At 39.0% G+C, this 27853-nt stretch overlaps 1 pseudogene; it reads left to right on the forward strand.

The window, feature by feature from the left end:
* Positions 1-183: 183 nt before the first annotated feature.
* On the forward strand, positions 184-27853 carry LOC104655739 (annotated as a pseudogene).

Here is a 27853-nt window from a genome sequence, read left to right on the forward strand (position 1 = left end):
AGGTACAGTAATGGGTATAAAGCACAGAGGGCAAGACAGATCTGTTTGACACGTCCACCACTCCAGCCTATTGAAGAAGGTATGTACTTGCCTTGTACATTGCCTTGTCTAATTAGCTGCTGAGCTGTTCCCTGGCTCCCCGCTCCTGACTGAGACTTAGCGGCAAAACTGTCACCAGGCATGATGAAGTGGCACTTGATTGTGCTACAAGATGTCCTGTGGATGCAGTCCAGACTGTTTCGACTAATCATCAACTTTGCAGATTCCAACACCAGGGCTTGTCTGCCAGGGCAAGGGCTTTGCAAAAGTCAGAGTAAATGATCTGTAGCTGCAGAAAGAATATAAGGAATTGCTTTGTTTATCTATTTTTTGAAGGAGTGACTTCAATAGGCAGCTCCATGAGCGTGCCTGAGAAAAGGGGACCATTTCAAGTCACATCTCCTCACAGCACCATCCCAGGAATGAGAAGCACCAGCATTTACTATCTGCACGCACACAGATATGTCACCATATTAAGTACTAGGTAAATTTTCAGTCATAACTATATAACTATTCAGTTAACTCCTCCCTTCCATCCCAGCCTTATCACTTACTCTGTGCCTTTGGACAAGTTACTGTCTTCTCTGAGTTTCGGTACCCTCATTTATAAATTATTTTATATGGTTTTTGTGAATGACTTCTATTTTATTTTGTTATTTTTTTTTTTTTTTAATAGAGAAAGGCTTTCACCATGTTGCCCAGGCTGGTCTCGAACTCCTGAGCTCAAACAATCCACCTTTCTCGGCCTCCCAAAGTGCTGGGATTACAGGTGTGAGCCAGTGGTCTGGCTGTGAGTGACTTTTAAAGGGCTTAGAACATAGTAAGTGCTTATTCATGTTACCTGCAGGTATCATTACTATTATGGTGCTTGAATCCATCATTCTAAAAGTGAATGTGATTTAAAAAAAAAAAAAGCCACCAGTTGATAAGCATCATCTGCACAGCATAGATTCAAAAGCTAACTACATGTTACAAATGATAGTTGAGAGTGTATCTAGAGTGATCTTCAGAGGTTTGTAATAACAAGGAAGTCTTCTGATGAAGATTTGCGAGGTGAAACAAGAAGAGTAGACTGTTCCTCTCCCCGTTGGTTAGCACTACCACAACTTGGTGGTGACAAAGGCCATTTCAAGCAGTATTTTTAAATACAAACGCATATGCCCACCGCTCATAAAAATAGACCTGAGTCTCTCTATACTTTAAATTTTGGCTGCCTGTTACTAGCATACAATTATTACTAAGCACAGAAGAATTACCCTGAGTCAAAACACAGCATTTAGTTCTGAAAACAGAAATACAGAATGCAAGATCTGGACAGAAACAAAAGCAAATCTAGTCTGCTCCATCCTGGCTCCCATTTTCAAGTGGAGAACCTGAAGCCCAGAGGGGTGATCTGATCCTTTGTGTCAGAACTGAATCCAGAGCCAAATCTCCCACCTACACTGCCTCCCAACCAGGGGCTCACATCCTCTGTAACCACGGGATAAGTTTCATCTTTGTGTTGGCTCAGAAGTGATCGACCCAAGTCAACCACTTAAACAGCTAGGGCTCAAATTGAGATTTTCCTCCAATTTACCTAGAGAGGACTTCTTAAAATAAAGGATGAGGATGATAGAAAAGAACAAACCTTATTTCATAGAATGATTTAATGGCTAAAAATAGTCATGATCAGTTTTCAAAAAGGAGAGCTATATATATATATATGTACTTGAATGATTTAATGGTTAAAAATAGTTTTTTAACCAGTTTTCAAAAAGGAAAGCCATATATATGTACTTGAAAAGATATCCAAAACATAGTTTTAAGTGAAAAGAAGTACAGAAGAGTCTATAGAATATCCATAAAATAGGCCAGGCGTGGTGGCTCACACTTGTAATCCCAGCACTTTGGGAGGCCGAGGCTGGTAGATCATTTGAGGTCAGGAGTTTGAGGCTAGCCTGGCCAACATGATGACACCTTGTCTCTACCAGAAATACAAAAATCAGCTGGCTGTGGTGGCACACGCCTGTAGTCCCAGCTATTGGGAGGCTGAGGCAGGAGAATAGCTTGAACCCCGGAGGCGGATGTTGCAGTGAGCCCAGAGCTCTCCAGCCTGGGCGACAGAGCAATACTCTGTCTCAAAAATAAATAAATAAATAAATCCATAGACGGGCGTGTTTGTGTGTGTGTGTGTGAGAGAGAGACAGAGAGAGGGAGAGAGAGGAGAGTCTGAGTGTGTGTACATGTACATAAGTACATGAAAAAAATTGAAGATTTGCACCAAATTGTTAGCAACCCTTTAGGAAAGAAATGGCATTAAGGAAACAAGATTAAGTAGAAGGCAAAAGCACACTTTCTTTTTTTTCTACCTACTTCAGTTGGTTTAAATTTTTTACAGAAAGAACTTTTTTTTTACAGTAAATGTTACTTGTGCAATTATAAGCTTATTTCATACATTTTAATATATTATCCATGATCTATTATCACCTAAAGCATCCCCAAAACTTTTGCAAAACTTGTCATAACAAAGGGAAATATTTGGCATGTGAAGCTAATTTGCTTCTGTTCTCAAACTAAGACACAGTGAAGCTGCATCTCTACTATGGCCCAGTAATAATAATACATAAATCTTGACTTGGTTATTAGTAGTGTCAGTAATACAAATACGATCTCAGAATATTAATTAAGCTTCTAAAGTGTTTTAGGAATAGTATATAGTAATCTAAATGCATCAGTATTCTAAGGTTTTTATTGAAGTTTGCATATAAATATAAATAAAACTTTCCCATCTATGCAGAGAAGTTATATTTAAAAAATTAATCATAGAGCCATGCTTTTATTTAGGAAATTCTACATGAAATATATTTTAATTCATGGTGACTTTATTCTCCAAACCTCCTGGTGATTTTATGCTGGTAATCCAGCAACAAAATAAAAATCAAGCTATATTAATCCCAGCTAGCGAAATTACCTTCTAATTATACTTTTACTTTAGGAAGAGGCATGATTTCACATTAGGAAATTTTTTTGGATAGTCCTTGTATCTGAATGTCAATTGAAATTTTAAACTTCTTGAATTTTAGTTCAGTTTTTCCTGTGAAGCAGCAATAAAAAGTCCCAGCTGTAGTGTTGCTTATGTAGGGAAATCATCAGAGAACACGACTGAACCTCAGCTTGCACTAATAATGACTAGGTAGCCGTCATTTTTAAAAACAATGTCACAAAAGCTATTTCGATGCTGTCATGCTTAAGAATAATTAGTTTCCATCAAAGCAACAGATTATCTGTTCATGTTGTCCACTGGGTCATTACAATGAACAACCAATACAGATAAATGATATCTAATCTTTTCTGCTCTTCTATTGGGCTGATGGATGGTTATAACATCTCCAATATTATAAGGCAGAAAAATTATGCTGACATTTAGAAGCAAAAGCACAGCAAGATGAAACTAAGTACAAAGCATGCCCAACACTATTGGTGGTGGCGGGGGGAGAAATATCTAAAGACAAATAGAACTGAAAACAGAATGGCAATTAGGCCAAAGGAGAGTTATGGGAGGCAACGACTATACCTTGTGGGTGGCAGGCAGCTCAATTAATTATATAACAAGAAGGGGACCCGGGCATTTCCGTAAGACACATTATTAAAAGGAATATTGACTTAAGCATCTTTTAAATTTTATGCCCTAAAAGAAGACAAAAGGGTTTCCCTAGTATTGATCTGCTCCTGAATCAGGTTGACTTTAAAGGATTACATAATGAGAAATGGTTGAGCAGCAAATGAGACTAAGAAGAAACTGCAATTACTTACAACTCACATTTACCAGGTTCAATAGATTATATCTTTTCCATGTTGCTTTGTGTTCATGCTGTATTTGTCAGCCAGAATTGGAAAAGAACCATTCAGCTTGCCCTAAATATGAAACAGCATTTGGGACTGTACCTTTGGTTCAGTCTATAAGCATTGATCATTTGTAGAAAAAATGTGTAATGAGGATAGCTTAGACTGAGAGTCAAGACAAAAGCCGCCTTCAGTTTATTTATCAGACATTTGAAAAATATGTACTAGTATAGTTGTTTTTGCCTCAGAGAGTGTCGATTCCAGCTAAAGATTTTGATTTTAAGCAGAAATAGGGGAACTTTTTAGCTCAGTGAGTGCTAATGGGGATAGGCTCCTACTTAGAAAAGTCTGCTCACTGTCATTTATTCTACCTGTGTCAATGTGGCTCACATTTCTTTTTACAGCAAATGTTTTTTAGATTTTCTCTGAGAATCAGCAGTTTTCCAGGAATACATTCTATATTCTTTCCGTTAAAAAAACTATGCTCCTTCTAAATGCAATGAGGCATCCTAGGTTGAATCTTGGAACAGAGTGGGACGTTTTTTGAAAAACTGAAGAAATCCCAATAAAGACTACAGTCTACCTAATAGTATTGTATCAATCAATGCTAAGATCTTAGTTTTGATAAATGGGCCAGTTATTATGCAAGATGCCAACATTAGAGGGGAAGAAAGGTACGTGGGAACATTCTATACCATCTTTGCAACTCTTCTGCAAATCTAAAATTATTCAAAATAGTAAGTTTTAAAAAATATACTCCCTGGGGCACCAATCCCCCAACCCCATCACACTTAAGAATTAATGGTAAACTGGCAAATGAGCGGGTGCTCTTTAGACTTACAATGGCATCATTGTGGTCCACTGGCAAGACTTCAATACCAGGATAGAAGAGTTGTAAAAACCAAATTCTAAAGTTGTAAAAAAAAAAATGCTAGATTTTTCTTGCTTAACAGAGAATAAGAATGAGAGCAAGAGAGAGAGGGGGAAAGAAAAAAAATGGCCGGTGTGCTGTGCTGTTTTCTTTAAGCCAGTGCTTCTCAATTGGGGACAATTTTGCACCCCCACTCCCTGCCCCAGGGAACATTTGGCAATGTCTGGAGACTTTCAATTGTCACAACTGGAAGGTGCTACCAGCATCCAGTAGGTAAAGACCAGGGAGGAGGCTACACATCCCACAATGCCAGCAAAGCCCCCTATAACAAAGAACTATCCAGCCTAAAATGTCAGTAGTGCCTACATTTAACAATCAAAACAAAACAAAACAAACAATTACAACAACAAAACGTGCTTAAAGCAATTAAAATTCAAAGCAAAATAGGCTGGCTGCGGTGGCTTGCGCCTGTAATCCCAACACTTTGGAGGCCGAAGTGGGTGGATCACTTGAGGTCAGGAGTTGAGACTAGCCTGGCCAACATAGTAAACCCTGTCTCTACCAAAAACTACAAAAATTAGCCGGACGTGCTGGTGTGCACTCGTAGTAACCTGATTCTCCCAGCTTACCTACTTGGGAGACTGAGTTGGGAGAATTGCTTGAACCCAGGAGGTGAAGGTGAGCCGAGATCTCGCCACTGCACTCCAGAGTAAGACTCTGTATCAAAAAAAAAAAAAAAAAAAAAAAAGGCAAAATAGATGAGAGAAGATATTAAAGATATTAGACTAAAGAAAAGCTGTCCCAAGTCCTCCCTTTAAAAAAAAAAATCAGCAAGGATGGGAGAGAATCTACTAAGGAATGAATAACCCAAGCACAACTCACTGACAGCAACTGTTCCTGGAATCCCTACCCCTCTTCTTTCAGCTTATCCAAATCTGCTCTCCTTATTGAGCAGCTTAGTTCAAGTCAGACCTTGGGAATCCTTTATAACCTCACTGCCTTAAAATTCATTGATAATTTCTCCCATGGTTTTCCCATTTCCCAAATTCACAGAACTTATTCTGAGGATTATTTTTGATAATGCTTATAACTCATTTTACCCTTTACCCAGTCCTTGACAAATATTTTTTAAATGTAACGTATGTACTAACTACCACATTTTACTGAATCTGAGACTTCATCAGTTTAAGATGTACCATTATTTTATATACCACTAAAAATGAAAAGATGCTGCCAATTAGGCTGCCAAATAGTAAATCATTATCACTTATTAGATGCATCCCAATAATATAGACATAAAATGTGAAAAATACTACCTTAGAAGCAATAATATATAATTTTATTACTGCTATAGCATTTATTATGTATTTTCACAATTATTGCATGGAAATATATCTTATCTCCTTAGGCAGTTGAAAATCCCATTACAAGCCTATACCTCTTATATTTCTCTGCTCATCCCCAGCACCAAGATCAGCACTAGAGCTTTAGAATCAGTGGTGGAAAAGTAGTAATGATGATAGCACTTTACATGCCATGTAGCATGTGTAGCATTATTATTACCCCCTTTAGTAGATGAGGAAAGCAAAATGATAGAATGTGCCCAAGGTCACCAAGCAAGTGGGTGCGTGGCAGAACCTCAGTTCATGTAGCCAGTTCTTTTCATTGCAGAGTCCAGGTTCCCAATGTCTATGCTGCTCTGCCCTCAGAAATGCGGGTAAAAAAGCTACAACGGGCAGGTTTAGGGTAGGAGGCACTGACCATATGGTGCTTTTAAGACATACTCCACATGAGTTTTCATTTTACAGTAAGTTTTTATATTAGTCTGTTCTCATATTGCTATAAAGAAGTACCTAGGCTGGGATTACAGGCTAGGCTCACACCTGTAATCCCAGAATTTTGGGAGGCCAAGGCTAATGAATCACCTGAGGTCAAGAGTTTGAGACCAGCCTGACCAACATGGCGAAACCCCATCTCTACTAAAAATACAAAAATCAGCCGTGTGTGGTGGCGGGCACCTGTAAACCCAGCTACTTGGGAGGCTGAGGCAGGACAATCGCTCGAACCCAGGAGGCAGAGGTTGCAGTGAGCTGAGATTGCACCACTGCACTCCAGCCTGGGCTACAGAGCGAGACTCAGTCTCAAAAAAGAAGGAAAAAAAAGTAAAAGAAACACCTGAGATTGCGTAGTTTATAAAGAAACAAGGTTTAATTGGCGTACGGTTCTGCAGGCTGTACAGAAAGCATGATGTTGGCATCTGTTCACCTTCTGGGAAAGCGTAGGGAAACTTACAATCATGGTGAAAGGCCCAGAGGGAACAGATAGGGCCAGAGCAGCAAGAGAAAGGAGCGGGAGGTGCCACACCCTTTTAAATGACCAGATCTCCTGAGAACTCACTCACTACTGAAAACAGTACCAAAGGATGGTGCTAAGTCACTCATGAGAAATCCACCCGCATGATCCAATCACCTCCCATCAGGCCCTACCTCCAACACTGGGGACTACAACTCAACATGAGATTTGGCGGGGACACAGATCCAAACCATATCAGTTTTATCCTCACAAACAAGACCGTTCGCAATAGCAACCAAAAACTAAGCCAAAATTGCTTGTTTACAACTTTAAGCCACTAGAGGGCAAATATTGATGATCCTCCTCCACAAACCAATGATATCTAACAAATATGCTCTGAATGTGATGATGTCTTTGGTCACCCCATAACAAATAGTTTCTTTTAAAGGTTGCCACAAGTATGAAATTTTGTGGACACTTTTTAGATTAAGGGCCTACAAGGCATTAATTTTAAAATCATTGACAAGATATCACATCAATATTAAGAAACATTTCAGTAAAAGAATAGCACAATAAATTCCATCTTCCGATTCCCTTCTCCTATATTCTAATGTCATAATTTTTCCCATAGGCTTATCCATTCTATATGATTGTGTACGTGGCTCAATTCATATTCTGCTCTTTCATACAATCTATCCTAAACTTCTTTCCAACTTTCTGTGCCAACTGTCAAAACCATCATATTAAATGCCGACATAGTATTTTCTCCTACATTTGGTTATTAAAGCATTTCCATCATGTTAAATGTTTGGAATTTCCACTTTGTTAGCTTACAAGTTGAATTGAATTTCCCCCTATTGTAAGTAACACCATTATGACCAAGCAGTGAATGGCAAAGAGACTTATTTCTGTGAATTTATCTATTTAGTAACTATCCTTAGCTATGGGATTATTGAGTCAAATCATATGAACACCTGTATGAGGTGATTTCTTAATAGTATAAAACAGGGATCCCCATATTGAATTATTTCATTGTCCTGAAAAAAAAGGGGGAGAAGAAGCAAAAAATTATAGAATAATAATAGTCGGCATTTACATCACACCTTATACTTTTCAAAGTGCCTTTGCAAATGGAAATAAAATGCTACTTCGCCAAGCTGTAGACAATTGACTTTCTCAGGGACACAGTTACTGAAGGAGCTCATGAATAACTCAAGTGTGTTTAAGAGAGAATATCACAAGATCAAACAATGTTTGTTACATTAAGAGATAAAATAAAGTCTGTCAAGGAAAAAAAAATAAGGTGCCTTTAGATTATTTAAGTGAAATATTGATCAGATTGATCACAAGCATGCTAAAGGCATAATTGCATCTGTCATGTAAACTCCACTTAGTTCATGAAGTATTGAACAGTAACAGTAATTGTTTTCCTGTTAATGAGGCTGTAGACTATGTTCTCAGAGTGACTCACGTGTTATTTAGTTTATTTCGAAATGGAGGGTGGCTCACCAGCGTTCAGCTAAATTGGATAGATTACTACTACCACCACCACCACCAACAACAACCTCCAGAGTTGGGCTTCTGTCCAAAGTATGCAATGGAGCTCTCACCAAAAACCAAAACCAAACAATTCTTTGAGTCATAAGAAGGCCAAACTACTCAAATCCACCAGTGACTATTTCCCTTCACTTAATTTTTGTAACATAACCCATAACTTAAAATCATCCTAAAGGAAGCTTTTTGTTTTTAAGTAAGGTTAAAAATTAACCAAATAAACTTGTGAATTATGTGAAATAAGATTTTCCTATATCTATTTCTAAGCAAGATCTACAAGATGACACATTATAATGGTAGAAGAGTGACAGGATCCACATCATGGTTTGGGATTGGTCCCCCGGATGATGGATGAGCCTGTTACTGTGCATAAAACTTCCCCCTACTCTGTATACCAAGTACGAGTTTCCAAAAGGACCTTGTTCTCATCCCCCTTACGAGTCCTAGCATATCTGCTTAAAATACCCAGCCCTGCCAAAAGTTGGAAGAATCTAAGATGGCCTCCAGCAGGTGAATGGTTAACAAACTGTAGTACCTCCAGAGAATGGGATATTATTTAGTGCTGAAGAGAAATTAGCTGTCAAGCCATGAAAAAACATGAAGTAACCTTGGATGCATATCACTAAGTAAAAGAAGCCAATCTGAAAAGGCTATATACTGTATGGTCCCAACTATACAACATTCTGGAAAAGACAAACCTATAGAGACAGTCAAAAGACCAGTGGTTTCCAGGGCTGAGAGAGGAGGAAGGGATGAGTGGGCAGAGCACAGAGGAATTTTAGCACAGTGAAACTACTCTGTATGATACTATAATGGGGGATACATGTCATTATATATTTGTCCAAACCTACAGAACGTACAACACCAGGAGTGAATCCTAATGTAAACTAAGGACTCTGGGTCACAAAGATGTGTCATTGTAGGTTCATCAATTGCAACAATTGTAGTTAATAGGGTAGTCTACACCTTGGTAGGGTCAGAGGGTGTATGGGAACTCTCTCTACCTTATGCTCAATTTTTGGTGTAAATCTAAAATTTCTCTAAAAAATAAAGTCTATTTAAAGAAAAATAATAATAAAAAACCTTATCCCCACTTTCTTCACCTAGCTAAAGCTACCTGCCCTTCAAAATGTAGCTCGTGGGTCCCCTCCTAGCTAATGTTCACTTTCTCATGTCTCCCTCGCCTTCACCTTGAGCCACTGGAGGGCAAGGACCTTGTTTCATCTGTCTTTGGATCCCCGGATCTAAATACAAGCACATAGTAGAGGCTCAGTAAATGTTAGCTAAATGAATATGTGAGAGGAGAAGTCTTTTCCAGCCAGCTCTCGTTTGGTGAAGAAAATATCTAGTTGGCCTTTGTAATTAGCCACATACAGAGATGCATCAGAAAAAGGCAGAAAACCTCCCTAAACTAACTAACTAAATGATAAATAAATAAAATCAACATTCTACCATATGCTAGAAGTCTGTGGGATCCTTTTATCAATAATCTAAGTGTTAAAATCCAAGCATCCTATGGCCCAAAACAAAGTTAAAAAAAAAAAAAAAAAAAAAAAAACTCTATGAATCCTGCTTTCACTTCAAGCTCCATAATGATTAAGAACAGGAAAAAAATCAAAGCTCTTGTTTAAACCAGGTGAAAAGTACATTCAAGAGCACCCTCTGCCTTGCTTTCTGCCCACACAGTGCAGAAGTGTATAAAGCGCTGGATTGTGGAGAAAGCCTCGCCATGGTTCCAATCATGGAGAAAAAAGAAACTCCCTTGGCTCCGATTTACATAGTCACAAAACAAAACCCAACTTGACAGACATAAAGGGCATATACATGGAGGAGAGTAAGAACCTAAGAACCCCGTTGGCAAAGTGGCATCCGCCTAATGCAGGGTTTGAAATGAGTAATTTGTAGCTAGGAGGTAACGCTGTCATGCAAGTCATGGGTTATAGCTTTCCTCCCACCCCTCCAGAAAATAGTTTTGAAAATACTTCCAATTTGGGACAGTCTAGCATACACAAAAGCAAACAATCAGTTCCTGAGAAAGGGCTTTCTGGGAGCGTCTCCATGCAGCACAGGTGAGAAGGCAAGGTTAACTATAAGTAGACAGGCAACAGGGGATTCATTTCATGTCACCCTCTGCCTTTATTATGCATTATCCTTTCAGCCTAAAACTTCTGATCACCCTGACCCCTTAAAGGACATCATTGCTGAAAGGAGTTTGGGGAAGAATTAGCAGTCATCTTTTCACCCTCTAACAATGATATCTTTCTCACAGGTTGTTGCAAGGCTTCCAAGTAATGTAAAGTGTACACAGAGAGCCTGGCACATAAAAAGTACAAGTAGCAGATGTAAAAGATCAAAAGCAGGGCTTGTCACTGCTGAGGTGGGGTGGGGTGGGGTGGGGTGGGGGCCAGTGGGCCACTGGACCCAGCCCTCACTTTCAAATATGGCCTCAATTTAGACTTCCAAAGTCGTCTCTGAACAAGGTTATACATACAATTTACAGATATAAACCAAGAGATGGAAAGAAGTTCTTTTACCAACTTTCAAATTGTTTCACAACTGGACCATATCACCTATATTGTTCTCTTTCTATAAATCCTAAAATTGTCTTAAGGCTGGCATAATATACTACATTACAATGTATTTTTAAATTAAAAGTGGTGATTTGTTAGGTATAAATGTTTGCAATACAAAAATGTGGAGCAATTCATGTAACTCTGCTTTTGGCATTTTGCATCTTTAAAAATTTACTATGAAGCTTTAAAAAAAAAAAAAAAATGAAAGTGGCCTGGTTCTCTCATAATCTCTGAGATCCAGATTGGAGAACTGTAGTTTCTGGGTCCTTCTTAGAAGAGATTAGCAAATGCAGAACCAGCAATCTGTCTATATTAGTGCTGTCTCCTAGAAATTTATAATGCAAGCCACAAATATTAGCTACATATGTGATTTTAAATTTCCTTGTAATCACATTTTAAGAAATAAAATGACATGGGGAAATTAATTGTAATAATATATTTTGTTAACAAAATATATTTAAGTCATCATTTTAAGTGCTATCAACAAAAACTTATTAATGTAATGTTTTCACTTTTTTTTGTACAAAGTCTACAATCTGGTGTGTACTTTGTAACTACAGCACACCTCAGTTTGAACTCACCACATTTCAAATGCTCAGTAGTCATTTGTGGCTAATGACTACCACATTGGACAGCACAGATCAAAAAACCGTAATCTGCAGAATTTTCCCTTCAGGCTTATTTGCGTAAGTGGTATCTGGGCACTTGCCATTTTAATAGTTAACAGTGGCATTTAAAAGAAGGTAGTTAAAAAAAAAAAAGATGTAAGAGATGGCAACTGACACCTAGTGGACCTGAAATGAACATTTTTAGCAAGAAAATCAACTAAGAATCCATAATTTCACAAAAACGTAAGAACAATAAATCCTTTCTCATTTCTGGTAGTTTTCTCAGGCCATGACTCTCTCCATGGAAAATGTTCTATGAGCATTTCTGCAACAAGAAGACAACTTTGAAAAAGCTCAGAGATTCTGAACTGACTGTGATTCTGGAATACACAAAATAAATAAAATTCTATGAGCAAATGATAATGTGCTTTATTTGAAAGAACTCTGGACTTGAGTTCCTCACCTCGATTTCATGAAAGCAATCCATTTCTACCTGTCTCAAATATTAGCTTTCTGCATAAAAGTTCATTTGAATACGGCCGAGCATGGTGGTTCATGCTTGAAATTGCAGCACTTCGGGAGGCTGAGGCAGCCAGATCATTTGAGCTCGAGAGTTCCAGACCAACCTGGCCAACATGGTGAAACCCCATCTCTACTAAAAATACAAAAATTAGCTGGGCATGGTAGTGCATGCTGGTAGTGCTCCAGCTACTCAGGAGGCTGAGGCAGGAGAATCACTTGAACCCAGGAGGAGGAGGTTGCAGTGAGCCGAGATCACGCCACTGCACTCCAGCCTGGGCGACAGAGAGAGACTCCACCTTAAACAAAACCTAACAAGTTTATTTGAATAAAAACAGTTCCTAGTGGAGTAGAAAAGAAAGGGAAAGACCATTGGACAAAATGATCTCCTGGACATTTGAAATAAGTCGAACTTCATTTTCAACTATGTGACATTCTGGAAAAAGAAAAACTGCAGGGATAGAAGTCAAATCAGTGGCTGCCAGGGACTGGAGGAGGGACTAGGGATGAAGGAAAGAACTGATTACAAAGAGGAACAGGGAGCTTTTTGGAGTAATGCAAATCTTCCATATGTTTATTGTGGTGCTCTACACCTAAAAAGTGTGTCTTTCTTGTGTATAAACTATATCACAATATACATGACCCCATAAAATGACCTCTCTAAGCCCCCTTTGTCTCTAACTGCTAGAAATCTTGGGGATGTCAACTCTCAGGCAAAATGTGTGAAATGCAACTTGAACACTTTGACTGTCATTGCTTATTTTTTAAACTTTGTTACTGGGCACTCATGGACTTTTATCCTTAAGTTTATATTCCTTTGTTTTGTCAGTAACATCCCATTTCCTTTTCAGGAATTAATTCTCCATCAAATGCTATCTTGGTGAGACTGTCAGTGCAATCCTCTCCTACCCAAGAAATAGGCATGTGACCCTAGCTTTGCCAACTACACCCTCTTTTCCAAGACTTCAAATCTTCATAATAAAGTGAAGAATGATGTCCTTTCTAAAAGTGTGACTTGATTGCTGTCACCTAGACCTCCAAAGCAGTCCTTGCTCTTGTCTCTTTCTGATTCTGTTTCCTAGACAACTCCAACCCTTCCATTTCTGTATCAGAATAATACAGAATAAGGCATAATGGCTCATCCAGTACCATCTCTAACCCCTCTGGCATCTCTTCTTGTACTATAGAGGCTAGAAATTAAAACTACATTTCTCAGAGTCCCTTGCAGCTAGGGTTCATATGTGACTAGAGTTCATAGGAGATTGGGAAGACAGTTGTGAGTTGCATGAGATAGTAGCTTCACACAGGAGATAAGGTCATCTAGGGCAACTTGGGTAGAAGTTCTGCTGTTTGTAACCCAAGAATCCTACAAATACATCTAGTCATCTACTAATTCAGTAAATTATTGTTGGACATCTGCTATGTGCCAAGTACTGTATTAGAACCTGGGGATACAAAGATGATAAAAACGGTATCCATGCCTTACACTCAACCACGTGGATGTATCTTAAAGACACCATGTTGAGAGAAAGAAACCAGACACAAAAGTGTACATCCAATATGATTCCATTTATATAAGGTTCAAGAACAAGCCAAATAAATCAATGATAGAAGTCACAGATTATGACAGATGTCAGAAGAGTGATCACCTCTGACGATGGGATATTTGACTAAGAAGAGGCCCAGAGAAGTTTTCTGGGGTTTTGGAAATGCTCGGTGGCTTCATCGGGGTGGAAACGTAAACAAAATCCTCAGGCTGTACACTAAATATTAGTGCATTTTAGGGATATTATATGTAAATTAAAAGAATTGTAAGAAGCCCATAACCTAACTGGAGAGCAAAGCATCATTTAGAAAACTCAAATGTAGGTGATGAGGCTGAGAGACAGGGCTTAGATCCTATTGAGTTACAGAGAAACAAGACATGAGCTCTACCTAAAGCAGGCATGTCAGTGGCAATCAAGGAAGGTAACTTGTGGGTAGACTGAAAAGATCCTTAAATGCCAAGATAATAAAAATATTTTTAACAAAATTATCATTCATCTTTCTTTTGGAACAGGAAGATAAATTTTTCTTGAGAGGGGGTCTTGCTCTGTTGTCCAGGCTAGAGTGCAGTGGAACAATCATAGCTCACTGAACCCTCAAACTCCTGGGCTCAAGTGATACTCCTGCCTGAGCCTCCTGAGTAGCTAGGACTACAGGCGTGTGCCACCATACCTGGCTCATTTTTTTAAAATTTTTTTTATAGAAACGGGGTCTTGCTATGTTGCCGAAGCTGGTCTCAAACGCTTGGCTTCAAGTGATCCTTCTGCCTTAGCCTCCCAAAGCGTTGGGATTAAGGCATGAACCACCATGACTGGCCAAAATGCTAATTTTTTTAAAAAGAGAAAACGAATTTTATTCTCATCTTATAGCTTTCCCAGGCTTTTACAGAATATAATATCCTTCTATGATTTATTTAAAGTATCCTGTATTTAAAGTGCTAGTCAAAAAAATAAAACTTTTAATTAAAAAAATACAAAAACAACTGTATAAAACATCTGTGCTCACTGGAGCATGTAATTCTTCTACTCTATAATTTGTAATAGCCAGACATAGTGGCTCACCCCTATAATCCCAGCTATTCAGGAGGCTGAGGCAGGAGGATCACTTGAGCCCAGGAGTTCTAGTCCATCCTGGGCAACAAAGCAAGAGCGTGTCTGTACAAAAAAAAAAAAAAAAAAAAAAAAAAAAAAAAAAAAAAAAAGATAATATGACGCTGAAACTAGTTTTGCTTTTAATTTTCCAATTTAAGGTTTTCTTAAGGCAATCCTGAAGGTTTAGAACCCAAAGAAAATAAGATTTTTATTTACCATTATTGGAAGTCTCCCATCCTTTCTACTTAACTCTTAAATGATTACTGTGTAATCCCCGAACTCAGATGAATGTCAGGTGGACCTAGACACTGACCTTTAAAGAGGTTTCGGTGTAATCATAAACAAAATTAAAGTGCTGCTCGATGAATAAAAAGTAACTTTTAGGCATCTCTTTTTGTCTGTCCTATATTTTTAACGACTCCCAATTTAAGGGTGTTTGTCCTTTTACTTCATTAAGAGCATATACTGCATTTAAGGATGATGAACTGTTTAAATCTGTTTTAAAACACAAGATATAAGCACATAAACAGATTTTAGTGGTACTTTGTTTCCACTCACAGAAATACCTACAGCATTTTGATTGCCCATGTATAGCTAAAGTTGCCTCACATCCTGGGACTAATGGAAGGATGCTTACCAACTAGATTTTGCAGAAACGAAAGGATTGTTGCAAAACCCTGTAAAGAAAGGTATCTCAACAACATATACAAATAAACATGTATGTGGTGTTTACAGAAGAAGAGGGGCTGCGAGGGAAAAGAAAATATAATATTGCAACAAGTTTTTTTTTAGATGATTAAAATTGCAAGTAAACTGTGTTTAGGCTACAACTGTAGGCTTCTGAATCACAGTCTAATTTTGGCTATTTTTTTTTTTTAATAATGGAATTGTGAAATACAGATCAAATGGCATTTCAACAAATATAATTACAATACATGACAAATTCCAGTTAATGCTTCACAGAAACAACAATAAGACACCCAGCAAAAGAAAATAATTTAAACAGCCCCTTGGAGCTCATTCAATCATTCCACTCTTCATTCAATGACTATTCATTATGTAACTATTATGTACGAAGCATTGCGCTAGGAACTAAGGAAACAATGAGTAGAATACAGCACTTCCTCTTGAATATCTTTCATAACGATGACAGAGAAAGACATAAATGAATGATTACAGTAATGAGGAAATAATATCTTAGAGTCACACACAGGGTATGAATGTACAGTGGAGAGTGTGTGTCTTAGTCTGTTTTCTGCTGCTATAACAGAATACCACAGATGGTAATTTATACAGAAAAGAGATTTATTTGGCTCACTGTTTTGGAGACTGGGAAATCCAACAGGCTGCATCTGGTGAGGGCCTTCTTGTTGTGTTATAACATGGCTGAAGAGCAAATGAGCATGCAAGACAGACAAAATGGCCTGAACTCATCCTTTTTATCAGAAACCCACTCCCATGATAACTAACCCATTCCTGTGATAACTGCATTAATCCCTTCATGAGAGCCAACCCCTTGGGGCCAATCATCTCTTAAAGTCCCACCTCTTGATATTATTACAATGGCAATTAAGTTTCCAACACATAAACTTTCAGAGATACATTCAAACCATAACACCATAGCTACCTCTGCTGGGGCATCATTAAAGGATACGTGATTGACTTTACTCTTTAAAGATAGAGGGGAGTTTCAGGTAGTGGGGGAGGCAAGGGAGAAGAGCCACAAGAGATGAGGTTGGAGAGCTAAGCTGGAATCAGGTCCTAAAGGGCTTCATGTCTTGCTGAGGACTGTGGACTTGCTACAGCAGGCCAAAGTAAGCCAGTGAAGAATATTCAGGGACTTGGTTGGGTGCAGTGGCTCATGCCTGTAATCTCAGCACTTGGGAGGCCAAGGCAGGTGGATTACTTGAGATCAGGAATTGTAGATCAGCCTAGCCAACATGATGAAACCCCGTCTCTACTGAAAACACAAAAATTAGCTGGGCATGGTGGCTGTAATCCCAGCTACTTGGGAGGCTGAAGCATGAAAATCTGCTTGAACCTGGGAGACAGGTTGCAGTGAGCTGAAATTGTGCCACTGCACTCCAGCCTGGGTGATAGAGTGAGACCATGTCTCAAAAAAAAAAAAAAAAAAAAAAAAAAAAAAAAATTCAGGGACTGAGTCAGGTGCATATTTCCATAAGAATCATTACTGCCCCAGCATGGATGGTGGGTGGTATGGACTGAAATTAGAGGCAGGAAAGCCGATTAGGAGGTTGCAGTGGTTATCCAAACAAGAATCATGAGGACCAGAAGAAATAGAGAAGCAGGCACAGTTCTGAGAACTATTTGGAAGTTTCAGATTGACTATTTTGAGGAGACAGAGATCTCCAAAATATCTGAAGTTTTCAGCTTGACTGACTGAGTAGATGGTGATTTTATTAAAATTAAAATAAAAACAGAGGAGGAGGAACCATTTTGGAGAAGAGAAGGCAAGTTTGGTTCTGTAACCAAATAATGAGCAGGAATTGACTATGAGACATCCAGACAGAGGTCAAGTAGGCAGCTGAAAATATAGAACTGGAATCAGGTTAGCCTGATTACTTTGGTTCTCATTTTTTGCAAAGAAAACAAGAGCCCCTGAGTGTACAATCCTTGATGTCTCTTAGAATAAATTATTGATAAACTAATGTTCTCTTCTTCTTAGGACTCTGTTATCAAACTATATAATTTGTTTAAAAGGGTGGAGATATTCACTGCTTCTCAGAGCTGTCAGCTTAAGGCCAAGTCTTCATAATTCCTTAAGAAATTATTCATATTTTTTCAAAACGAAAGGCGATGAGAAATGAGATAATATATTAAAGGAAATCAAATAAATTTACAATAAAAGATCATTAGGAAATGAAATCTTGTCAGCCTGGATAAATGGGCCAGATTATTATATTTAAGTCAAACTAAATTACTGTCCATGTATCTATTAAGGCATTTATAAGTGTCGAAAATCAAAATGTTAGGATCCTGACTCTAGGTGTAAAATCAAAGTGATTTTGATAAGTTTAAACAATCTTTTACTGTGAAGAAAAGGCAATTTAAAATCAGAAAACAATATAAGTATCACAGGAAGGTACATAGATTCCTTTTCTTAAACATTGCCAATGATTTGGGAGGCTAAAAAAGAAAAATGTTAGAGACATTATTTGCACAATTAAGCATGACAATCAGATGATCTTAGCTCCAAATAACCAATTATTAAATTTTTTAAGTTGACAAAGTCTTATATTCTCTTCTTAAAGAGCTAAGAAGAAGCCATTGAAATAAATTCAACTTGTATAGAGAAAAGCACTCTGCTACGTGTGTGTGTCCATCTCTCTGTGTCCAACAGAAAACTTAAGTCATTGTTGCTCTTTTTAATGAGAGTCTGTCTAACCAGGCCCTTAGTTAAGCAATTAAGCAGATATTGTTACAAATGTCTCTCATTTGTAAGAGAAAGGGACCAAAGGTAAGGAAACCAGGGACATGTATATGTTGGTGCTGTTGTTGCTGTTCTTGAATTGCATTGAATCCATTATTGAGGTTTCCCAAGGATGACTCTCAGACACCAGAGAAAACTTTAGTTCTAGATGCTGAATGATATGTTCACCTGCACCTGCTCACCAAACCTGGCAGGGTGGGAAAAGCACCTATGTCACTTGAGCCTTTCATGTTTTGGGTTCTCTCATGTGCAAAAAGATGACTGGACTAGATGATCTCCAGAGAAGTGATGAAGTGGTAACCTTGAGAAGTGTTTTTGGTTTGTTTGCTTGTTTGTTTGTTTGCTGTTGTTGTTGTTGTTTTTGAGATGGAGTCTCGCTCTGTCGCCCAGGCTGGAGTGCAGTGGAGCCATCTCGGCTCACTACAAGCTCCGCCTCCTGGGTTCACGCCATTCTCCTGCCTCGGGCTCCCAAGTCGCTGGGACTACAGGCGCCCGCCACCACGCCCGGCTAATTTTTTGTATTTTTGGTAGAGACGGGGTTTCGCCGTGTTAGACAGGATGGTCTAGCTCTCCTGATCTCGTGATCCGCCCGCCTCAGACTCCCAAAGCTGGGATTACAGGTGGGAGCCACCGCGCCCGGCCAAGAAGTGTTTTTCAAACACAGATCCCCAGACCCTACCACAAATCTGTAAAGGAAAGGAAGGAAGGAAAGGAAGTTTGTTCTTTTTTTTTTTGTTTTAGCTCTTCAGGTGAATCCAATGACCAGTTACACTGGGGAACCATAGCACTAAGCTACCAGTTTTAAAGTCTATGAAATTATAAATCAGATAATTTAAGATTCTTAAAAACAAGAATTCAACAAAACAAGATATGTGACTATCCACTAAATTCAATACAAAATGTGGCAGCCTTTGTAGTTGACACCTTGGCACCGCTGTAATGATGATCGTACTGTTCCTCACACCCATGCCCCAGTCCTGGCCACGGGGTCTTCCAAGAGAAGCTTCCTCACAAGAACTAGTCTGATGTTTCAATCTTCTTTCTTACTCTACTGTCAATTTCATTGCCCACTGTAGAACCAATAGGATATTTTTATATATAGGAGGAGATTTATGATAAGGAGTTGGTTCACGTGATTATGGAGGCTAGCAAGTCCAAAACCTGCACTGTGGTCCAGCAGGCTGGAGACCCAGGAGAGCCAGTGGTGCAGATGAAATCCAAAGACACTGTACTGAAAAATTCCCTCTCACTAGGAGAGGCTGGTCTTTTTGTTCTATTCAGGCCTTCAACTGATTAGACAAGGCTCAGCTACAATATGGAGGACAATCTGCTTTACCCAAAGTTCACTGATTGAAATGTTAATCTCATTCAAAAGCACCCTCCAAGTTAACACATAAAATCACCATCACACCCACCAAGCCCATGAGTTGATCAACAACTGCGCTTAAATCAGGGGATCCTGCTGAGGAGGGCTCTCTCCATCTAATCTCTGCCCATCCAAAGTAGATTCACTATTGTAAGGATGTTCATTTTCTCCAAATTATGTTATATGTTGAATGTAGTTCTGTTCACTATTCCCCAAGAGTTTTGTTAACCCTATTTACCAGATGGGTGATGGGAATAAAAGAGATTAGATCCATGGATTGTTGGTTCATATGGGGTTCACTGGTGCTGTAATACTGGAGGAACAGAACTCAAAAGCTAGGAGATGGTGTCCCAAGGAGAAATGATTTAAATTGAAATTATGCAGGCACTGGTAATGATAAGATCTTGGGTATTACCATGTGTTTTTGTTGGAGATTCCTCAGATGCTGACCTTCAGAAAATGATTCAGGTACAAATAGTTTATCTGGAAAATTATTCCAAAAACTATTAGGATAGTGGGGAAGTAAGACAAAGGAGGAAAATAAATGAATAGAGGATGTGAAGTCAACTAGAACTTAATACCATTGGGAGCTCTAGGAAGGAGTATAGAACATGTTGCCTAGTTATTCCACTCACAGTCCTGCCATCTTTGGTTGAGGGCTGCTCTGCAGTTTAGCTGTTAATTCTCCTGGCACTCGTTGCCTGCTGTGTGAATGGGCAGGGTGAGCTCCCACAAATGTGTGAGGTCAAATCCATATAATCAATCCTGTATCATTACCAGCAGAGGGTAAAATAAAGGATTACTTACACATGGAATATTGTATGCCTATTTCAAATGATACAGAATTGTATCTATTAGAAAAAATACTCAAATTTTCTGATTTCAGTAAAGAAGTTTGTAAGAATCTTCCATTTCCTTTATATCCACACCCACAAATACACACAGAAAAGGATTTAGAAAAACACACATGAAAGCATTAACAGTGGTTGTCTCTGAGCAGGTAGTTTATGGCTTCAATACATTCTGTATAAAATGTGAAATCAGTGAAGAAAGTGTCCAGTCTGATCCCCTGGTCATAGCCTTTCAATTCTTGAAGATTTTAGGTCTTGAATTATGTTGTGTTTTGCTCATTCATTTTTTTTTTTTTCCTATACTGAGGATATGTTTATGGAAAGAAACTTAGATGCTTTCCATGGAGAGGGTTGGGGGTAGAAAGCAGGGATTTTAATAGATTTAATTCTTGTGTTAGTAAGACAGCCTTACTGTATTGTTAGTGACAATGCTATGACTACTTTGCTAACTCTTCATCCAGCTGGCATTCAACAATGCCAACTGTACAAGGCTTTGTTAGTCTCTTGGCTATTATGGGTGTCTTTCAAGGCAATGTGATGTGATAACTTATCCTGCAAGATATTTCAATGGATTTTTCATTTCTAATTTGAATAGCTATTAGAAATATTTTGGAACTTTGAAAGAGCTCATGATTTTTCCTAATTTAAAATATTCAGTTTCTTTTTCTTTACCTCTGAATGATTGGTCTTAAAATGATGCCACAACTTAAATGGCACCATAATCTTATTTGAAACTATTCTATTGCATAAGACACAAAAAAGTAAATCATTTTCACCTCTAATGCCAAAGGCAAGATAGATTATATCATATTTTTGCTTCTTATTTAAATTTTCACCCAAGATTTTTGGTTTTTTTTGGAGTAAATTCCTCCCTTGCATGAATCAGAAAATTCTCTAACATATCAGTTTTATCTTGTGCAGCATCTTCAGATATACATGGAGCATCTGTGGGTTGAGAAAGTGAGTCTTCTAATTCTCTTTTTAAAGCCAACAATCTGTCCTTAAATATGAGAAAAATATATTACAAAGAAAATGTATTTTCATTTAGGATATACTATTGTTGAGTTCTAAACAATAGTAGTTATAAATAAAATGTAATTATTTAGAAATTTTTTTGGAAAATATTTTACAGGTTATGCAAAACGAGACAAAAGCATGTATTTACTGCTTATTGTGTTTCCATTAAGCTCAAGGAGAACTTTGGGATTTCAAAATAATGATTTATTGGATGATAACAATGCTGCAGATATTTTTGCAGGCATAATTAAAACAAGTTAGTAAAAACACAGTGGAAGTACTGAGAACAGATTGGGTTATTATTTGAATGTGCACATATTTAACCTTAGAAAATTCTAAGACTAAAATTTTACAATATATTCTTATAGCCAAAAACAATAACAAATAGAAGAAAACTTAAACCAGTGGGTTTTTTTGTTTGTTTTTGGTTTTGTTTTTTGAGACAGGGTCTCATTCTGTCACCCAGGCTGGAGTGCAGTAGCACAATCTCAGCTCGCTGCAACTTCTACCTCCTGGGCTCAAGGGATCCTCCCACCTCAGCCTCCCAAGTAGCTGGAATTACAGGCATGCACCCCCACCCTTGCCTAATTTTTGTATTTTTTATAGAGCTGGGTTTTGCCATGTCACCCAGGCTGGTCTTGAACACCTGAGTTCAAGTGATCCACCCACCTAGGGCTCCCAAAGTGCTGGGATTCCAGGAGTGAGCCACTTCACGCGGCCACCAGTGGTTCTCAAAGTACTGTTTGGGGGACACCTGGAGTCTCAAAAACTCTTTTAGAGTTCCAGGAGGTCAAACCTATTTTTGAGCCCATTGGCCAAATTTGAGTCATATTTTCATGCCTTATGTGCAAGGAAGCTGGGATTCTTTGCCTGCCCTTTGGGCAGCGTAGGGCAGGAAATAGACCCACCAAGATTGCAAGCCATGAAAGAAAATGGAAGTTTTACTGGAATATAAGGAAATTACTTCAAGGTAAGGAAATATAAATCTTTATTTCACAGATAATTGAAAATTAAGAACAACAAAACTTTAAAGATTGGGTTACTTGTATGGGTGTCAGGCTGGAAAAGGACAGAGCCAGGACCAGTCCTCAGTCCTCTGACCCCCAGTCCTGGGTTCTTCACCCCACACTTAGACCTTTTCTGGTGCAAATATATCTGACAAAATAACCAAAACCACATCTCTCTCAAATAAACTCTTGGTACCAGGGGAAAATGAGGAGACATTGAAATTATTTCTTCATGGAAGAAGGTGTTTAATTTTGTCTTTTAGAGATAATAGGTCTCCTTTTAGAAAAGTTGTTGACATGTGAATGAACTGATTCCACCATTGTTCCTAGAACCTTATAAGAAGCCTTCCAGTCACCCATTTTGCAACTGTAACTCTGGCTGCTCATTATCCGGGACTTGTTGCTCTTGCATAGTAGCTTTAAGGGCACTATGTTGGCATTGCTTTGCAGACCACATGTGCCCAGCACATGGTAGGATCACATTAGCATGCAACAGAAGTAAGTACCTTTATTTAATCATAAGTACTTCTTATGACTCCAATAGTTGCTTCCTAATAGTTGTTCCCTATCTACATCTTCCATAGGCAAAGCCTTCTTCCCAGAATAAATTTTTAAAAACCTGATACTTTCCTAACCTTCCTTGCAGATAAGGCATGAAAATGTGACTCAAATTTGGCCAAGGAACTCTGGTAAGAAATTTGCTGAGGATGGCTATAAATGGTTTTCTTCTCCAAGAAGACACAAGAGAAAAGATTCTCCCTCTCTCTTCCTATGGATGCTGCAATGTGAGAATATGGAACCTGGGTCTGCACCAGTCATCATGTGAATATGAGAGTCAAAGCTAAGGACAAGTCCAAATACTGACTATAGATAGCACGGTGGAAAGATAGAAAAAGCCTGGATCTTTGATGATATCGTAGAACCAGTGAATTAACCCTGGAACCACTCCAACTCTGGGCTTCTTGTATGCAAGATAACAAATGTATTTTTTAATTTAAACCAGTTTTAGGGTACTGAAAGTATCTTAACTGATACAATGGCTTTCCAGGGAACCAGGCACCTAGAGAAAATTTAGCAAGTTTCTAAGACTACTGCGTACTATATGCAATAGGTCTTACCAAGTACACATACACTTATAACTCAAATATATGTGACAAAATAAACAAAAACATATCTCTCTCAAACTGTTAGTACTGGGGAGAAATGGCGAGGGGGACATTGAAATGACTTCTTCACGGAAGAAGGTGTATGATTTTTGTCTTCTAGGGATGATAGTTCTCCTATTGGAAAAGTTATTGACATCTAAATTAACTTACTCCACAGTCATTCCTAGAACCTTGTAAGAAGCTTCCGAATATCTACTTTGCAACTGTAACCTAGATGAGCCGTCCCTGTGTTTTTGCCCCAAGTCCTCTGTCTTTCTGAACTCATTTTTTCCTTAAAAACTAAAAAAAAAAAAAAAAAAAAAAAACTGTATGAAATCAAATGATGAGTAACCAAGATCTTATTGTAGTCTACTGGTTATTTTTGAATGTTTTTCAAAATTTCTATAATGACAAAAAATTGTTAAGTGTCCAACCATTCAGTCGCAGACCATGGTAAGATTAGTGCCTCCCAAGACTCAGCTCTTGCATTCAACCCTCACTATAACTTCCTCCTCCCACTGGAGTATTAGGCTTACCAGTAAGTCTTACCTCCTGCATTTAATGTCATCCCAAAGATTGCACAAGGCCCTTTTTTGCTTTAACTTCCCAAAGCCACCACTAACACAAGGTTACTGTCTATAGCCTACTTTTAATGAAAGATTGAACCGTAAATGTTAGGCATCCTTGTTTTTAAATTTCCCTGACCATCCCTGTCATTAATCATCCTTTCTTCTTGGGCCCTGACCTCCCAATAGGCTTCTGGGCCCTCTCTCTTCCCCAAATCGCTTTACAGTTCCCCCACTGTGTTCCCTTCCAGCCCTTATGCCCCTATTTCCTGGGAAACTCAAGAATTCCTCTCACCTATGTAGCACAACAAATCAGCACTCTCTTTGTTTCACCCTCTCCTTGCAGAACTGCTGGAATCACCTTTTCAAATCAAAGATATCCATCAGATTATTTTCCTAAATAAATAAAAATTCATCTTCCCTGAAATGAACTATGACATTCCCCTTGTAAGATACAAGCAGCAGATGCAGTTAGTTTTTGGTTTTCAATAGCAATGTTTTTCTTCTCACTGTGCCAGAATGCAATTACTCTGCAGTCAATGCAACAGGATGTTAAAAATGAAACAACTTCTGCCTCCGTTTTAGATGAGGCCTAACGGCCAAAAAGTGCCCAGGTTCATGGCATTCTAATTTGCATGCTAGGCCATCTAGGCAGGACTTGCCAAAAGGGTAGCTAAAAAATACTTGTTGGCCCTTAACCCACCACCCCATCTAAGAATATAAAAGTGATAATAAAACAGGGATATAAAAGGTTTGAAGTTGTAAAGGAACATAGAGAAAATGTATTTGGAGTTGCTGATTTTTGTGCATTCCTTCCTCCTCCAGTGAGGGAAAAGGATGGAGGAGCTTGTGAAAGAGGGAACTAGAAGAGGATAACTCAAAAAGCCCAACATGTCTCCTGGAGTAGAAGTGTCAGAGGCATTTGAATCAGAGCAACTCCATCTTGAATAGAGGCTGGATAAAATAAGGCTAAGACCCACTGGCTGCATTCCCAGATGGTTAAGGCATCCTAAGTCACAGGATGAGATAGGAGGTCGGCGCAAAATACAGGTCATGAAGGCCTTCCTGATAAAATAGCTCGCAGTAAGGAAGCCAACTAAAACCCACCAAAACCAAAATGGCCATGAGAGTGACCGCTGGTCATCCTCACTGCTACACTCCCACCAGCGCCATGACAGTTTACAAGTGTCATGGCAACGAAAGGAAGTTACCCTATATAGCCTAAGAAGGGGAGGCATGAATAATCCACCTCTTGTTTAGCATATCAAGAAACAACCATAAAAATGGGCAAAGAGCAGTCCTCAGGTCTGTTCTGTCTATGGAGTAGCCATGTTATTCCTCTACTTTCCTAATAAACTTGCTTTGACTTTACTTTATGGACTCACCCTGAATTCTTTCTTGTTCGAGATCCAAGAACCCTCTCTTGGGGTCTAGATCGGTACCCCCTTTCCTGTGACAGAAGGAGTAGAAAGACTGTGCGGTTGCAGTGGGAGAAAATTGCATCTTCACCAATGGCAGGGCAAAAATGCATGAGTGTTTCTTGTGGATCAGCCTGAGCTGAATCTTGCCCAAGAGACTTTCTCAGTGAGCAAAGTGACCCAAATGAGGGAGGGACCATGGGAAGTCCACGGGTGAGAAGGAATTCTGAGTGACCAGCCAGAGAGTGGACTTTCTTATGCCATGGAAACTACAGTTAAGGGTTCTCAACATGGATATTTTTGCAACGAATCCACTAAAACATCAAATGAGAGAGAGAGAGAAAAGACCCAAATTGAGAATAGTGCATACCCAGCAGGCACCATCACCAAATGTGATTTGTGCCAGTCATGGGAAACCTTTCCTGAGACTTAGCTCTCTTCCCTCTCCCCTTCAACCCTGAAGGAGCCAGAGACAATTAGGTAAAGAACAGAGAACCAGGTGAAGAGCAAGAGAAGTAGACACGTGAAAGAACCCGATCACATTCCACATCCCCAGCTGCAGGCTTGCTGAACTGAAGCAGGCTCAAGCTGGAAGGAAAGAGAGCATGCAACTCTGAAGGAGACTCTGAGTGTCAGTTATTACACTGGCTGGATAAATCAATCACTGAAATGAGCCTGTTCTTAGGACTTAATGTTACTAGAAACTTTTATTCTTCAAGATTGATGATAAAACTGTTACTGGAAACGGGTCCCAATCCAAACCCCAAGAGAAGGTTCTTGGATCTCATGCAAGAAAGAATTCAAGGCCAGTCTGTAAAGTGAAAGCAAGTTTATTAGGAAGATAAAGGGAAAAAGAATAGCTACTCCATAGACAGAGTATCCCATAGGGCTGCTGGTTGCCCATTTTTATGGTTAGTTCTTGATGATATGTTAAAAAAAAAAAAAGGGGGGGGGGTGGATTACTCAGGCCTCCCCTTTTTAGGCCACTTAGGGTAACTTCCTGTTACTGCCATGGCATTCGTAAACTGTCATGGCACTGGTGGGAGTGTAGCAGTGAGGACAACCAGAGGTCACTCTTGTCACCCTCTTGGTTTTGCTGGGTTTCAGCCAGCTTCTTTACTGCAACCTGTTTTATCAGGAAGGTCTTTATAACCTGTATCTCGTGCTGACCTCCTGTCTCACCCTGTGACTTAGAATACCTTAACCATCTAGGAATGCAGCCCAGTAGATTTCAGCCTCATTTTACCCAGCCCCTGTTCAAGATGGAGTTGCTCTGATTCACATGCCTCTGACAAAACTTATGGAATCTATTCAAAGGTTTATTCAGGGTAAGAAAAAAAACAGTGGTCCACACAGAGTGTTTGATAAAGTTGTGCAGAGTAATTTGCATATCTAAGATCAGGTAGGAGCTTGTAGGATAGGACAAGCACACAAAGAATAACAAAGTTCAGCAGTCAGGAAGAATGATAAGGATCACTGAATGTCGCCTAAAGGAAAAGTTCTATTTTGCACATATTCTTGGATTTGTCTTGGTTTTTGGTTGTTGATGCTGGTTTTTGTTGTGGTCAGTATTGTGTTTTATTCAGTGTTGTAGGTCCATTGTTTGTAATACTGCCTGGCACACAGTAGGTGCTCATTAAACATTTATTAAATGTAGTGTTGGATTTGAAACCAGAAAACAATGAAGAGATATCATCATCTTGAAAAGAAAATAGCTTTCCTTTCTAACTTGGACCCGGCAGATTGGCTCCCGCAGAGAAGGGTGGCGAGAAGAAAAAGGGCCGTTCTGCCATCAACAAGGTGGTGACCCGAGAATACACCATCAACATTCACAACCGCATCCATGGAGTGGGCTTCAAGAAGCGTGCCCCTCGGGCACTCAAAGAGATTCGGAAATTTGCCATGGAGATGGGAACTCCAGATGTGCGCATTGATACCAGGCTCAACAAAGCTGTCTGGGCCAAAGGAATAAGGAATGTCCCATACCGAATCCGTGTGCGGCTGTCCAGAAAACGTAACGAGGATGAAGATTCGCCAAATAAGCTCTATACTTTGGTTACCTATGTACCTGTTACCACTTTCAAAAATCTACAGACAGTCAGTGTGAATGAGAACTAA

The sequence above is a fragment of the Rhinopithecus roxellana genome, chromosome 11, assembly GCF_007565055.1.
Source record: "Rhinopithecus roxellana isolate Shanxi Qingling chromosome 11, ASM756505v1, whole genome shotgun sequence".
Classification (NCBI taxonomy): domain Eukaryota; kingdom Metazoa; phylum Chordata; class Mammalia; order Primates; family Cercopithecidae; genus Rhinopithecus; species Rhinopithecus roxellana.